Here is a 16549-nt window from a genome sequence, read left to right as displayed (position 1 = left end):
GCTGAAAGAAAAAACAAACACTTAGACTTTCTACCAAATGCAAAGTATTCAATACTATAAAACATGGGCACAACATGATAGTTTTCTCACAAAACAAATCAGCACATCCAATTTTATCAAAATCAAACACAGCTTGTAGCAGTTGTTGGAAAGAAACTGTGATGTATTTTGCTAGTACAGTAGGTTCACAGGGGTACATGCAGACAGCAAAGGGAGCCCTGGCACATGAATTGAGAGATTACCTGGACAGGACAACAACAACAATGACCTCTGTCTTGATACAAAGGTAATGACGCCTGTACTTCTCACAGCAAGATGTACATGTATATTAAATATGGCATTGTTCTTGTAGGAGACAGTGATAAGATTTTAACAACAACATGAATATTTCATAATTGGGTGACATAACTTGAACTTGAAACAAGAGTCCCATTGTTATTGCTGTCATTAATTATAATGAGATGATTTATTTGTTTACTTATTTGATTGATGTTTTACGCCGTACTCAAGAATATTTCACTTATACGACGGCGGCCAGCATTATGGTGGGTGGAAACCGGGCAGAGCCCGAGGGAAACCCACGATCATCCGCAGGTTGCTACAGACCTTCTCATGTACGGCCGGAGAGGAAGCCAGCATGAACTGGACTTAAACTCACAGCGACCGCATTGGTGTAAACTCCTGGGTCATCACGCTGCGCTAGCGCTTTAACTGATATAATTAGATGAAAATGTAAATGTACATGTACAAGACACAAGGATTAGAAATTACACGTACATCTAGGTACCCCAGTTTCTGATTAAATTTCATCTGTGTAGTGAAAGTGATCTAAAGAGTAAATCTGTTCATTTATTTATTTGATTGGTGTTTTACACCGCATTCAAAAATAATTTCACTTACACTACAGTGGCCAGCATTATTGTGGGAGGAAACCAGGGGCAGAATCCGTGGAAACCCACGACCGTTTGTGTAAAAATGACATAGATATAACAGAACAGCTGCAAATTATAACTCTAATCCATTAACTCAGTTTTGCAGTACATGTAGTAGGTTTCAATGTTTGAACAGATTATGAAGAACATTTATATCATGAAGTTTTCATTGTAGCTGACTCCATGTGACCTTAAGCTTGGGACCTTAAGCTTGTATGTATGTAAATGTATGAGCCTGCTTTATACTGTATTACATAGCGAACATGTCAAGTCGGCAAAGAGATACCAGGCAATCTTACATCCACACCAGGAAACAAGACTGTTCAAATAAGCCACAAAACATAGAAGCCTTGACAGAACTGTGTGTCACGGGCGTTGTTAGTATGGAGCCCACGGAGGAAACAGTGACAAGGTACTACTAGACTACATGAACATGTGACTGATTCACAGTGACCACAGCTACACACTGGTTCAGGTATACAGGAACACTAGTACAGCTTATACAGGTAGACTCGGTATCAGGTACAGGAAATTGAGAACCAGGTAAACAAACACCTACAGGTACAGTACCCTGCCAATAGCCACTGACCGGTAAAGATCACACATCTAGCTACAGTGCTTCATTATCAATATCAAAAGGTTTCTCAGTGGTATTTATTTTAACTAATTGATGTTTTATGCTGTTTTCAAGAATATTTCATTTACACGACAGCGACCAGCATGATGTTTTGTCAGTGGTACCCTCCCAAAGTCTTTCTAGTTTCCTCCACCCTTTTGGAAAGCATTAAATTTAAAACATTTAAGTCTTAAAATATTACACAGTACATGTATGTTATCTATCGAGTCACAGTACTGTCCTCTTCAATGCAGCCTTGCTCTAGGGGTCTATACTGACTGATGACATTGATTTATTTACATGTAGTTATTTAATTTGTGTTATGCCATGCATATTTAACAGTATGACACTTCTGCTATGACAACTGACAAACATATGATGGGAGCCAACTGGGCAGAGCCTGAGGAAAACCCCATGAATTTTCTGCAGGTTGCTGTCACCATTCCACATACATGCACATGTACGTCTTCGACTGGCAGATCGCACTGATTTATTTATTTGATTGGTGTTTTACGCCGTACTCAAGAATATTTCACTTATACAACGGCGGCCAGCTTTATGGTGGGCGGAAACCGATCGGAGCCCGGGGGAAACCCACGACCATCCGCAGGTGGCAGACCTTCCCACGTGTGATTCCCACGTATGAGATCACACTCAGTCTATTTGGGTAATAACATACAGACATTAAAAAAACTACTATACACATGCCCCTGATGGAAATTACATACCCATGTACATCTATATACAGGTGTACACATAGTTCAGTTTGTCAGCCAAAATATTCAACTATTTTTTCCACAACATCCTAAAGACAATATATAACAATCAGCGAATTTCAGGAAAGATCCCATGCCGGCTGTCATGAATAAAAAAACTAGGACAGCATAATATGCGTATGTACTCTCCACACCAACACAGAGAGGGTAAAACCTCAATGGGGCCCCTGTTTCCGGCCTCCAACTCATCCCATATAAACAAAAACAAAGAGCGCTGTCATTATCTAAACACAAGGGCAGGTGTGACAATGACACAGCTTGATCTATTATCTCCTGAACATCCTAATCTCACCGCATCATTTAAGGGTAGATTAATCTTCGACTTTCTGTGACTCTACTCCTAGTGTATTTTACTAAATATAATGTAGTCTGTACGCCAGATGCAGTACAAAACAATTTTTACTACATATAATGTAGTCTGTACTCCAGATGCAGTACAAAACAATTTTTACTGCATATAATGTAGTCTGTACTCCAGATGCAGTACAAAACAATTTTTACTGCATATAATGTAGTCTGTACTCCAGATGCAGTACAAAACAATTTTTACTGCATATAATGTAGTCTGTACTCCAGATGCAGTACAAAACAATTTTTACTACATATAGTGTAGTCTGTACTCCAGATGCAGTACAAAACAATTTTTACTACATATAATGTAGTCTGTACTCCAGATGCAGTACAAAACAATTTTTACTACATATAATGTAGTCTGTACTCCAGATGCAGTACAAAACAATTTTTACTACATATAATGTAGTCTGTACTCCAGATGCAGTACAAAATGATTCATATGATCTGTACTTTACACCATACTCAAGAATATTTCCCTTATGCGATGACACCAGTACCAAAACCAGGCAGAAGATTCATTTTATTGTTATATATGTATTAATAAAATGTTGTCATAACAAAAAAAAAACAGCTCTAGGCAAGGGTGTGTTAAAGAACTGCCTAGCGGAGTTAAATTGTGCATCTGTTACACTGTGGGATTACATGTGCATATTGATAATGCAGTCAACGTTATAGGGCATACATCTATATCCCTGCCACAAAAAAAAAAAAAAAACAACAAATTTTGCAATTAGCCAACATCTTTTTACTACATTAATATAATCTAAACATGTAAGTTTAGTCTAGTGGTAGTTAGGTTTTACAAAAAGTACTCTGTAAAAAGCATAGAATGTTCCCTAAAATTAATAAACATGCACCATGTACCACGCTCACAAGGACAATGCAAATATGAACCATGTAAATACGCCACACAATAATTAGCTCTACAACAAATAAAGTACAATGGCACTCAGTGCATGTACAAACAATGCTTACATCAATTTGTTCAATTTTTGCAAAACTGAAGCTAGCAATGGAAATAGACAGATTGATAAAATCTTAATTTTAAATTTCTCATGAAATTATAAGAGGTACATGTATTCATAAATTTCATTAAAATAAAACAGCTATTACTTGTATTAGACAAGGTTGTAAGAGTTGAAAGGTCAAGGTCGGTGATTTCATAGGGCTAATAATTATTTTTCACACACATTTCATTCAATCTGATATTGACAGAAATGCACTGTATGAATAATACATTTATAGTACACATTACATATTTTCTCAAAATTTGTCCTATCTTAATTCCTAAAAAAAAAAAAAGAGCACCTTTCAGTTCAATCTATGCACCTTGATTTGATATAATTTTCACCTTCCTTGGGTTGGGTGACTACAGAGCCACACAAATCTTACCAGTTAACACCAGATTAATTCTCTCAGAGTATGCTTGAATAAACATCTTGCAAGCATGTGAAAAGGTTAAAGAATTACACTATATACGATGTATCTGTGATTGAAATCTACACGTACACCTCATAATATGTATATAGTCTGTTAAGTGAAAGTGATCGTAAGAGTAAATTTAGTTATTTATTTTATTGGTATTTTACGCCGTATTCAAGAATATTTCACTTATACGACAACAGCCAGCATTATGGTGGGAGGAAACCAGGCAGAGCCCACAGGAAACACATGACCATCAGCAGGTTGCTGAGAGACCTTCCCACTTATGACCAGAGAGGAAGCCAGCATGAGCTGGACCTGAATTCACAGCAATAGCATTGATGAGAGGCTCCTGGGTCATTACACTGCGCTATGTAAGAGTAAAAGCTGAAAGGTTAAACTGTTTTGGCCTTCAAAGGGCAGTGAACAAGGAAGTGTGGTGTGAAGTGTAATTAAGGTCAGGTGTCGTCCAGGTAACACAACCAGCCAGGTGTTATCCAGGTAACACAGCCAGCCAGGTGTGATGGATAACAGCTGGTGGTCAGGTTCTAGGTGCTGCGTTCACAAACTGCGTTGTCAGCACACTCTGTAAACAGGGAATTTCTCCCCACATCACATAATCTATTGTCATAATCACACTCACTATTATTATAGTCACCGCCTCTATTGTTACAGTTACAGCCTCTATTGTTACAGTTACAGTCTCTATTGTCAGTGTCACATCCACTGTCACCGTCACAGATCTACTCCCACTTCAGCACTACGGCCTTTGTTACATGTATATAATACGCCCTAATAAGCAGTGGCGTTTCATACTGTATTGTTACATCATGCAGTCAAATAATGCATGGTGGATTAATATAATCTAGAATACTACTGGGTAATTTCAGGTATATGCTAAGATGTGTACCTGTGAGAAGAGAAAAAAAAATGTTAACATAAATGCATGGTGACTTTTGGCAAAAAATCCGTAAACTGAAGTTATTGCTCGTGCTATTCATGGTGTTGAAATAATTTTTCAACTTATACGAATTTTACTACCAACATCAAACGGCTACGCGTGCACAGACCAGGCTGATATCTTGTCAAAGGTAATTATTTGTGCTATTCTGCAATAATAAAATTCAACTGGATTAACACTCATTGATTTTTTAACAAAAGCCCTAAATTCCTCAACCTTTTCACACATGAAAAAGCAAAATCCATGCAATTTATGAACATTTTTAATTTGATTTTGGAGACAAATCTAAATTGGTTGGATTGGCCCATTTCAGGGCTTCACAAAAAGTATAATTTTATCAGTCCACACAGAGTAATGCCTTCAGAATTAGCTTGAACAAACACCTTGCAAACATGCGAAAAGGTTGAAAAATTACAGTACAACCTGTTAAGTGATTACAAAACATTGCGGTACTGGGTAAATCAACTACTTAATTACACATTAATGCTGTATTTTAATTAGTAGACATACATGTTTATATACATAGGTGTGTAATAGTTAAACTCATGTAACTGACATGAAATGTTCCCACTACTGAAAACATGTGCTGGTTCATGTTACTTCTTGTAAACACTTCGTATTTTAAATTTCTTTGATAAACTGCCCACGACAAAGCAGAAAAAAATCAGCCGTGACTTTTCCCATGAGAATGACAACACAGGTATCACGACAGCATGAATAGGAGTGTGTCAACTGACGTCTGCTATGCGATACGTGCCTAGAACTTCACAGCAATCCACAGGAGAACAATCAGTGTTGATCAACCACAAAAAAAAAAAATAGCCTACTTGACCGACTCTGTTCAGAATCTTAACTCTAGTCAAGACTTACTGTACACACATGTATGAACCTTTCTATTTCACCCTGCCAGGGCCACATCTTGAGTCACTTTGGTTCTGGAAAACGTCTGGGCTCCCAAACTGTTGGTCGCCCAAACTAAACAAGCTTTATTAAAACTAAGACATAAATTAAAGATAAATGTGATGGTTTACCTATAAAAAGTTTAGTTTTCATCCAAATTTCTTTTTAATTCACACACTTAAGAAGCTCTTCGAAAGCATCATTTTGACTTGCATTTTTAAAATTTCTTTATGAGCAGTCACAGTGTCACCATTAAAGTTTGGGATCAGAGCCTTTGAAGCTTTTTAAGACATGGCCCTGACTGCCTCATTGAAACAATACAGCTTGAATCAATTCATCAGGTACATGTACACTCATGAAAACACACAAGGTCAACAATGTGCATTGTAACACCATACATGTACATTTACATGCAAATTATTAACACCCCTACAATGAGTTGAAAACAGGGATCATACATTCATGTGTATGTATGCAGGCTAAAATTACAGTTACTTTAGTTCCTCCAAAAGTTTAGTGCTTTCAAATGACACATTTTGCTTGATTCTGATTGATTCATCCACCTTCTAATTATTTATTTATTTGATTTGTGTTTCTTACGCTGTACTCAAGAATATTTAAATTACACGACGGCGGCCAGCATTATGGTAGGAGGAAACCACACAGATCCCGGGGGAAACCCATGAACATCCGCAGGTTGTATACCTACATCTGCATACGTTCACACTTACTTATAGAGAGGAAGCCAGAATGAGCTGGATTTGAACTCACAGCGACCATACTGGTGAGATGCTCCTGGGAAGCTCACTTGAAAGTTTTTGTGAAGTTTAATTAATTTTATCATGAGAAAACTTTTAATGCCTCTGAAAGTGCATTCCTACATACCGAACTGCAGGCGAAATAGAATAATTCACATTCTTATCGAAACTGAAATTATACATATAACTACCCTAATTCTTTTCAAGTGCCTCTACAACTAATATTCTGAAACATTCCCAGACAACTGTTGCGTGTACAGCAATAATCTGCTCAGTTTTATGAAACTTACTCTATTGTTACAGTCACAGCCTCTATTGTTACAGTCACAGCCTCTACTGTTACAGTTACAGCCTCCATTGTTATGGTCACAGCCTCTATTGTTACAGTTACAGCCTCTATTGTTACAGTCACAGCCTCTATTGTTACAGTTACAGCCTCTATTGTCACTGTCACTGTCACATCCACTGTCACAGTCACAGATCTACTCCCACTTCAGCACTACGGCCTTTGTTACATGTTGATAATACGCCCTAATAAGCAGTGGCGTTTCATACTGTATTGTTACATCATGCAGTCAAATAATGCACAGTGGATTAATACAATCTGGAATATTACTGGGGAAACTTACATCATTAATGAAAATAAAAAATCATGTTTAACATCATTTTCATGTAAGCATAAATACCTCTTCAAAAAGAGCTTTTAGTGGTTGAACAGGTCGAAGATTTACATGAAAGAGTAACTTTGATCAAGGATTTGCGCACTTCTGACCTGTTTCCAAGAAAAAATTCATTCCCCTTTTATTTGAAGTGAAATGCAAAAGCACTAAAATAACCAGGCACTACATACATCTGCACATAAACGTGAATATGAGAAATAGTCATTAGAACGTGTATATCTACATGTATATACGCAGAACATATGTGAGACATTGTATAGAGAAGTCAGCTGACATGTCAATGTCTGACATCTGTCAAAGGGCAAAGTTCATCCACAAATATCAATAGATAGCTGCTTTATCAAACACACAGTGCAAACATCTTCACAGGTGAAATACAAAGTAACATACTTGTGAAAGTACATAACGTACAATCATGCCGACATAGCCTTCGTCCTGTGTCTACCGACCTCATCTCTCATATTTACAAGTGTATTTATTTACTTGTACGTGTACATTTGGAAGAGGAAAATTCTGACATTGTCCGTACTGCATAAAACACCCAAAAATAAATGAACACACGGTGTAGCATTATAAGAGAAATAATTCTACTACAACTTGCTGAAAGTTAATACAAATTTAATTGCTTTGAAAATGTGATTTTATGTGACAATGTGTCTGAAGAAAATATTGAAATCTACATAAGGAGTCTACTCACTCAAGCTTGCAGAATTTCAGTTCATTAATATTCTTTCGCAACGTACCTGAATGTTGCGTAACCACTGCTTACAAAGAATCAGCATTTCCTTTGTGTCCAAAATACTGAAAACTCTTTTCTTAATAACATTATCCCCAGTGTCTGAACACCGCATGTTTAGCACTCAGGCATGTAGTCAAGCACTGATGGCTGTGAGCTGTGACAGCATGACGTGGTAATGTCAGCCTTGACTCAGTAACATTGATAGCCTCTGTCTTGTTTTTAATAACATCAACATCATAAAAATTCAAAAAAAGACAGTGAAAAAAAATTATTATTACAAATTACAGGTTAATGATGCTCAGATATAAATACCTGTACCTATTTAACCTATTCAATGTTAACTCACAGAGAAATGGCACCAGAGCAGCAAAAACACCATTGATCAGCTGACGGTCATGTACACAATAGCCACCTGAAGCTCACATGGTATAAAAAGGTCTGACTTCATCCAGCAGCATGTACATGCACTTGTATACATCTGTGTTCTCAGAGCAGAGATGATAGTCCATACCCAGCTGGGTCAGTTTTAACACACTGCTGTCCAGTACAAGTTTAACACCTGTCAACTCACCTGTCCTTATAGCCACTTACACGCACCCTCCACACATGTGCAAAGACATAATCATGTTTCGCTGTACACGATACATCAAAGTTCACATGTTTACAACAACACAGTATCCTTAATGAAAAGTTTTAACCCACATGTTTTATGGTCAAAAACCCAATATTTCACCCCAAAAAGTGCATTTTTTTGGTGCGTATTCATATCTTCAATGTCACAAAAGATGACAATTGGCACTGAAAGTTAATTTTTTCCACTAGGGTATCATCCTACCTATCCACATAAAGTTCAACGCGCTTTTCTATTCAGATAGAAAGAGACTCAGAAACACCAAAAGGCATGGAAGGAAATTCTAGGTCATCTAGGGTAACGATTCTATGACCTATCTGCACTGGAACTCAAGTGTAACAACTCAGTAAATCAAGACAGCAATTACCTTAAATACTCAACAAACTTTACATGCAATTTGATAACATAATTTATAAGATTTCAAAAACTAAAAATGCAATGTATGAGTAGAGGCATACTATATGAATATATATATATGTATGTATATGGACTTCGTAGAGATAATAAAATAACGCATCTAGATCAGATAACATTCCTCTAATATGTCAAAACATGTACTGTATTTATTTATTTATTTATTTTATTGGTGCTTTACACCATACTCAAGAATAATTCACTTATACAACGGTGGCCAGCATTATGGTGGGAGGAAAGCCCTGTGGAAACCCACGACCATCCGCAGGTTGCTGGAAGACCATCCCACATACGGCCGGAGAAGAAGCCAGCATGAACTGGACTTGAACACACAGCGACCGCATTGGTGAGAGACTCCTGGGTCGTTACGCTGCGCTAGCGTGCTAACCAACTTAGCCACGAAGGCCCCTTCAAAACATGTACTACTGTAATTCTTCAACCTTTTCGCATGTTTGCAAAGGTGTTTATTCAACTTCAAGCATATTCTGGGGGCATTACTCTGTGTAGACTATTTTGTGAAGCTCTAAAATTAGCTCAACCAACTAAAGTAGTTTTGTCTCCAAAATCAAAGTAAAAAGGTAGCTCCTTGACATATGAGAAAAGGTTGAGGAATTAAGGAATGTCTGTTGTCAAATACGTTGAAGATTTAAGGTATGCAAACAGGTATGCAAACAGGTATTATACAAGCATACAAAAGGAAAAATCACTGTCATAGTTCATTACTTGTGACCTATCTGCACTAGAGCTATTACAATGTATACCCATACAGTATACCAATTCTGTGATGATGTAGGACAGTTAACCAGAAAATATACTCAGGGGTTTCATTATAAGACAGGTACCAGCCATCTGCAGTCTGCTACTTCTACAGAAAATTGATAAGGTAGCTGCCTACCTTCAAAGCTCCTATTTTTACTTCCTTTAATATTAACAGTATTATCGTTAATAGGGATTACACTTTCTGAATATGGCACAGATTCTAGTGCTGAAATCACTGCGGGTTTCGAGCCAGCGACCTCAGAGTCAGGCACATAACCGCCAGCAATACATGTCAACTGTCTAGACCACTTGACCAACAGGCCTTCCACAAAAATGGAAGGTAGTTGACCGGTAGACTTTACAGCGAACATGCATTACCCCTCTGATGATCACAAACGACGTCACTCCCTTAGGTGAATATATCAGATAGGTATAGATGTCATTTAGAAAGTGGATTAAGTAACAGTAAGTATCGTTAATAGGGATTACACTTTCTGAATATAGCCTTTAATATTCTATATGTATTTGCTATAATTTTTCCCAGGTTACAAGCAGCCTTCTCAATTAAATAATGAAAACCCTACATGCATGTACAGTGCAGGTATCACATGCAAGTTTCACATCTTCACAGGCGGCGGAAACGGGGGTGGGTGGGTGTTTGTTGGGTACTGAAAATACCCTCAAATAAAATTTTGTTCTATAGACTAAATGACACAGGCTGAGGCGTTCGAATAAAAATGATTAATAAATAAAGTATAACATGCAGTTTATCCTGAATGTATCACAATTTTTTCACCAGAAATAACCTAGATTGCATTTCCAACAAAATGAATGGTGAGAGCTTCAGGGGCATAGGCGGTCCCTGGTCCCTCACCTGATGGGCTGGGAAACTTCTTTCGCAGTTTCAGCCCCACACCATCCCCCCACCATCCCCCCCCCCCCCCAATTTTACATTCCACCTCACCTCACCTGTAAACAGTACACCTGCACACGTATTTCACACGTTCGTCAAAATTTTCAAAACACGAAGGTAAAACAAAACTCACCATTCACTTTCAAGCTCAACACCGCCAAATCACTAAATCTCAGTATTGTGTATGTATGCTATTCAGAGCAGGCTAATCCATGTGGTGTGCCACAAATTATATAAATATAATGGACTTACATAAAACCTGTGTGAAAGGGACATTCTGTGTAAGATTGCATTTTTAACCGGTTTTCCATTAACCCACACAGAGTAAATCCCCTAATTTTTATGACACTAACAGTCATAACTTCAGAGTAAATATTTACAAATACTTCATGACATACAATTACATTAAACCATGTCGGTTAGCGCGCTAGTGCAACGTAATGACCCAGGAGTTTCTCACCAATGCGGTCACTGTAAGTGCAAGTCCAGTTCATGCTGGCTTCCTCTCCGGCCGTAAGTGGGAAGGTCTGACAGCAACCTGCGGATGGTCATGGATTTCCCCCGGGCTGTGTCCGGTTTCCACCCACTACAATGCTGGCCGCCGTCGTATAAGTGAAACATTCTTCAGTACGGCGTAAAACACCAATCAAATAAATAAATAAAGAAACATTAAACCATAAAATCAGTGCATGTACATGTACATAAACGTATATTCATCATCATCTTTGCTTTATTACAAAACATACCTGTATATCCTGTTCATAAATCTGAATAGACCCTTATGAAATTATTTTCATGTGTAAACTGGCACACTGCAGGTGTTTGTGTGCGTTAGAGACACTTTATTGCCATTATCAAAATGCGCACCTTAGCAGACCTAATGCAATCACAGGCACTTGCTGTACATCCTTGTCAAGTAGGTTATTCTGTGCTTTTTTCAAATACACTGTAAAAAGTCCATATTCCTCATTCTGGCTACATGTAAATCTACACTCCTGGCCTTGACTACTGGACACAGTTATTTTCTGTCAGTGAATCATTTGGGATCCTAAACAAATGAGATTATTGTACCTCAATAACACAGAATTAGGATAAGTAAGGTAACCCATATTACCACATTAAGGAAGTCCTCGTGTTAATTAGCAGGACGTGTGCTTCAGCGCAGAGATGCATATATACTTACTTACGTAAAGCTGCATGGCCACACAATGAACTGCAACACCTCAGCTAAACAGCCTGGCTCTGTAAACAATGTCACTCGTCAGGCTGTACCTGAGGAAATGCAGGTTAACGAGCTTTGTGCTCACCTGTCAGGTAAACCTCCACACCTGTCCACAACCCTAGCTAATTACTTGTGGTGGGTGGGGAATCCGGCTCAATACTACCTCTGACAATAGACACTACTGTATTCCTCCTAAAATTTTATTCTTTACTGTGTTACATGTTTTAATGAGAGTTCCATTGATCTTAGAAAGGTGTTATGAAGACTGTTTGAAAGGTATGATTATATCCTACTGAAAAGATGTAAGTTTCAACAACAAAAGTAATGTGTTATGACCTTTCTTTTGCCTCTAAAATACACTTCTTTTAGTAAATTCATAAGGTAGATACAGTACAAGGGCAGCCAACTCCTGCTGGGGGGAAGGGGATGGTGATCACAGACTAACAGTGGCAGCCTGCAGGTAAACATTTCTGTACAGACAGTTTCGACACAAAAAGTATCATGTCCAACAGACAACTTCACTGTGTCATCACAACATCAACACTCCCACATAATACTGTTACCAGTACAAGGTGCATAACGCTTCTAAAAAGCCAGCCTGACTAGACATGTATTTATGGCTTCTATGAAATACATGTATGTATAAATGTACAGTGGTTTTATCTTTATAAATACCCTACACGCACATGTATATGAAAGCTACATGTACATGTATATGCAAGCTACACGTACATGTATATGAAAGCTACATGTACATGTATATGCAAGCTACACGTACATGTATATGAAAGCTACATGTACATGTATATGCAAGCTACACGCACATGTATATGAAAGCTACATGTACATGTATATGCAAGCTACACGTACATGTACATGTATATGAAAGCTACATGTACATGTATATGCAAGCTACACGTACATGTATATGAAAGCTACATGTACATGTATATGTAAGCTACACGCACATGTATATGCAAGCTACATGTACATGTATATGCAAGCTACACGCACATGTATATGCAAGCTACATGTACATGTATATGCAAGCTACACGTACATGTACATGTATATGAAAGCTACATGTACATGTACATGCAAGCTACACGTACATGTATATGAAAGCTACATGTACATGTATATGCAAGCTACATGTACATGTATATGCAAGCTACATGTACATGTATATGCAAGCTACACGTACATGTATATGAAAGCTACATGTACATGTATATGCAAGCTACACGTACATGTATATGAAAGCTACATGTATATGCAAGCTACATGTACATGACAACAAACTGTCAGTCAGTTGTCAGATGAACTCTCTGTTTTAATTTTTCTTCATCATGTGGCATTCTTCCAAAATCCCTGTTTATATAATGTTAAATCTAATTATTCAACATTTTTACTGTTTACTGTATTATGCATGTAACCTTCTCTGTATCAAAATAATTTTCAATTCTATCATGATTGGGCATCTGGGAGTGACCCTGTTGGGATTTGAACCTGTACTTCAAATGTGGGACCAAAGAGAAATTCCCATTTTTCCGGATGTACATGTACATAGCGATCCAGTACATGTATATTCTGTCGACAGCAAAAAATAACCCTAAAACACAACCCTAAGGATATGATGTAGTCTTATAAATAACACAATTACATGTTTCAGAATTTGGAAATTTACATCAACTTACTGTACATGTACATTTCTATTTCCGACAATGACACCATTAAAAAGAGCGTGTACACTGAACAAAATGCACGACACAAGATCATTGAATAGTATAGTGGAAATAACAATACAGCATATAAAATACACCAGGTACTGATACATGTTATGTAAGCATGGAAAATAAACCAAGCAAAATGAAATATATGTATACGTACACCTATATGAACAAACTTTAAATTTTCAAATAAACTTCACCTGCTACGAATCCCCTAGGCTGTGACACACTATGACTCCGCCACTGTTAAGTCAGTTCAATATAAAGTTTTCTTCCCATTACCTAAGTTTATGTTACTGTAAATCTGTTGCCTCTACATATGTTAGCGAAGCATGTACGTCTTATACTTACTTTTGTTTCCAGATCCAAATAAAGCATGCTTAAATCTAACTTTAAATACAGTTCCAGACAGCAAAATGCACATATTATAAAATAATTTTTTTCCTCTCCAAACACTTAAGACTACATGTACTTACCAGGATTGTCATTAATCAAGTGTTCACACACAAGGTACATGTCACACTGCTCCATATCTTCTACCCATCCACTGGTCACATGACCGGGTCACATGGGAGGGGGCACCTGCTAGGCAGCAGAAAGAGAGCACATCATATTATACACATATCTGCATGTTTGCCCTGAATCACCCCAGCCTTCTGAGAACATGACCCGAGTTTGTTACGATGTTACATACGAGGACAAAACCACAGGACGGTCATCTGACAGTTGTGTTCATTTGGCAGTCGTCTATTACAACACACAGGTACATTTGCACACCTGTACATACCTGGACATTTCACATGATATCCTCATGTTGAACAGAAGATGGCTCCAGACAGATATATGTCAAATGATTAACCGTAGTAGTATACCTACAAGTAGGTTAATCCGTTAAAATCCTGATTTTACTACAGTGAAAATCTGCCATTACATGTAACTGTAAATCACATGTAACTAATGAGATTCGTTACAACTACAGGTACACTTATTCCTATGTTAGGATGATAACTATGTTTTCTCAATGGCCAAACAAATTTATAGGACTAATGCAATGTAGTTGACTGAAAATTTTGTCCAGGACTAAATTGTTTTGTCAGACTATGAGACATTTGTTGATCTTAAAAGAGTGTTTCAAGTTTAGTTTGAAGATGGACAATATCCTAGTTGAAAAATATAGGTTTCAGCACAAAAAATAACAATTTATGATTTTTATTTTCCTCCACAAAAATGCACATTTTTGGGCAAATTTTTAGAGCAAATTTTTTAGGGCTAATATTTATTTGATTGGTGTTTTACTATGAATTCAAAAATATTTCACTTAAACGCTGGCGGCCAGCATTATAGGCGGACGAAACCAGGTGAAGGAGTCTGGTGAAATCCATGACCATCCAGGTTGCTGACAGATCTTCTTAGGGCTGATATTAACTAAGATTAACAATGTCATTTTGGTACAGAAATAAAAGCCTGTGCGTTGTATGTGTAGCTGTAACATTATGATCCCACTCAAGGCTAAATCTACTGTTCCCGGCCGATGTTTTTTAACAGCAATTTTTTGTCTTTTCCCAAAATTTAACAACATACATCACATCAGTGAATGTGCACTTTGTTTCCAACTGCCACTAGAGCAATGACTACAGAACTCATAAAAAGCATAAAAACACATGCAGTCATTATTGCATACAGGACCAATTGGCCTGTTATTAGATTCATTTATTTGACTGGTGTTTCACGCCGTGCTCAAAAATATTTCACTTATACAAGGGGAACCAGCCTTATGGTGGGAGGAAACCGGGCGGGGCCCAAGGGAAATATGGCAGTTTATAGAGGAGTAACCCAACACAACCGTATGTATTGGTTTCCAAAACTTGCATTGTAACATATACAGTCATAGACATTGCATTCTTGCTACACTTGGTACGTCATAGAAAGACCATACAGTGTTGTGTACAATGACATCATACTATACAGTAAATACTATACCATGTGCATAGGACACAACTGTAAACCCACGACCATCCGCAGGTTGCTGGCAGACCAACTGGCCTACCAGTCAGTATACTCGGACAACACTAGTTTCCTTCCCAAAAAAAGTTCGAGACGAATCCAGAGGTTTTCACAACAAGCAAGAGAGGACTTTCTGGAATATTTATAAACCACGAACAGTTGAGAGCTGATCATTCGTGAATGACACAGACCACAGCGAAGAACGTCTTACTTCAATTTGACTGCTTTTTCTCCTTTTTTTTTTTTTTCGTCATCATACGCCTTAAAAATTGTTAAGTACGACGTTAAACCCTAAGCATTCAATCACTAACTTTATTTATGTTTTTGTTTTCTTTTGCTGTTTTTTTTTTTTTTTTTTGTAAATTGAACGTCTCTGGTTCATTTTTAACCAATGAAACATCAATAAAAGCATGTGAGCATGGGAAAAAATGACGTCAAAAAGCATGGGGAAATGAGCACGTAAACAGCACCCTAGTCCTCACAATTCTCCCACAGGTTATTTAACAGCTGTTATTATTATTATTAAATATTAATTCAGTTGGACTCATACTGGGTGCCGCTGTTTTGAAACAGTCTTCGGGGGGGAAAAGCCCCAAAAAAGCAACACAATGGCTTCCCAAAAGCAAAACATGTTCACATTTTATCGGCCATATGTCAATGTGGAAATCATGTCAACACGAAGAAGCTGCGAAGAAAGGCGTCGTTCTCCAACGACAACAACAACAACAACAACACTCA

At 37.6% G+C, this 16549-nt stretch overlaps 1 protein-coding gene across 1 annotated transcript in view; it reads right to left on the bottom strand.

Moving 5' to 3' along the window:
* LOC135477543 (lysosomal cholesterol signaling protein-like) overlaps positions 1 to 14363 on the bottom strand; it is a 34205-nt gene extending 19842 nt beyond the window's left edge. The window contains exon 1 of the mRNA XM_064757686.1: positions 14284 to 14363. The gene's annotated coding sequence lies outside the window, so the exon portion shown is untranslated. The remainder of the gene's footprint in view (positions 1 to 14283) is intronic.
* Positions 14364 to 16549: the final 2186 nt, after the last annotated feature.

The sequence above is a fragment of the Liolophura sinensis genome, chromosome 11, assembly GCF_032854445.1.
Source record: "Liolophura sinensis isolate JHLJ2023 chromosome 11, CUHK_Ljap_v2, whole genome shotgun sequence".
Lineage (NCBI taxonomy): Eukaryota > Metazoa > Mollusca > Polyplacophora > Chitonida > Chitonidae > Liolophura > Liolophura sinensis.
The sequence above is the reverse complement of the archived record's forward strand: the minus strand, read 5'-3'. Positions and strand labels throughout refer to the sequence as shown.